This window comes from Vespa crabro, chromosome 16, assembly GCF_910589235.1.
Source record: "Vespa crabro chromosome 16, iyVesCrab1.2, whole genome shotgun sequence".
In the NCBI taxonomy this organism is placed as follows: Eukaryota; Metazoa; Arthropoda; class Insecta; order Hymenoptera; family Vespidae; genus Vespa; species Vespa crabro.
Genome location: NC_060970.1, coordinates 3,532,734 through 3,533,778, shown reverse-complemented (window position 1 = coordinate 3,533,778; position 1,045 = coordinate 3,532,734). Strand labels below are relative to the sequence as shown.

The 1,045-nt window shown below is 26.3% G+C and overlaps 1 protein-coding gene across 9 annotated transcripts in view; it reads right to left on the bottom strand.

The window, feature by feature from the left end:
• The window catches only part of LOC124429889 (CREB-regulated transcription coactivator 1-like), a 50,486-nt gene extending 50,477 nt beyond the window's left edge, over positions 1-9 (bottom strand). For 5 of the 9 annotated variants that reach the window (XM_046975696.1, XM_046975704.1, XM_046975698.1 and 2 more), the window contains exon 1: positions 1-9. This exon is cut by the window's left edge. The gene's annotated coding sequence lies outside the window, so the exon portion shown is untranslated. The other 4 variants (XM_046975705.1, XM_046975703.1, XM_046975700.1 and 1 more) reach the window with 3 other exon arrangements.
• Between the last annotated feature and the right edge of the window lie 1,036 nt (positions 10-1,045).

Here is a 1,045-nt window from a genome sequence, read left to right as displayed (position 1 = left end):
CATTTTCGCGGGCCCATTGGTCGACATCGTTTTCGACATCGACAGCGCCCTCATGTTCGTTTATTAACGATCAGAGTACGTACTTACTTACGTATATACGTAACGCGTACGTTCTTCTTCGTATTAATTCGATATAAGTTCAGCCGAATAAATTAGAAAACATTTGAAACTATAAGAGAAAATATATTTACGATTTTTGTGTATTTTTAAAAAGTCGAAGAGATTTTTATTTTGGTACTTTTTTTTTTTTCTCTCCTTTTCTATTCTTTTTTTCCTTTTTTTCTTTTAATTTATTTATACATTTATAACCTTTATTTTACGCACGAAGGAACACGTTTGTCTGTGATATCTCGATAGTGATGATTCTTTTTCTTTTCTCCCCTTTCGATACTCGATTCCGATTGGTAGAAATGCTTAGGATCATTTCTATTGGTCGTTCTCACGACCAATAGAACATTACATGTTCTTCGTTTTAGTAAGACGTAATTTATCGGTAAACTAGATCTCTTTTTTTTGAATACAGGAAAATATTTAATTTATTTGGAAGATCAGACGAATTTTTATTGTGATGTTTATATTTTAATATAATATGTGTATGTGCGTATGTATGTGATTCTTTAATGACGACGATTTTGTAATTATAATTCTTAATTTTGATTGGTCAAAATATTTCGTTAATGCCTATAGACGATACGAAATATGCGTTTCTATATTCAAGATTTTTCACGAAGATATTTTATAATATCGATTTTAAAATGTAAGCGGTATCGTTATAAAATACTTTTCATTTTTTAAAAATTACATTTTTATTAAGTGATTTATTTGATATTCAATTAATATCTCTCGCATTTTATATTTATTCGGAAAATACGATTTATCCTTTCGTATATTTTATTAAACAAATATCATTATATCTGGAGAATATATATATATATATATTTTTTTTTTAGATAGGATATCTTAATAAAAGTAAATTAAAATATTTATTACATAAAATAACTACAAAAATCTTCTTAATATTTTCATCTTGCAAAAAGTAACCTTC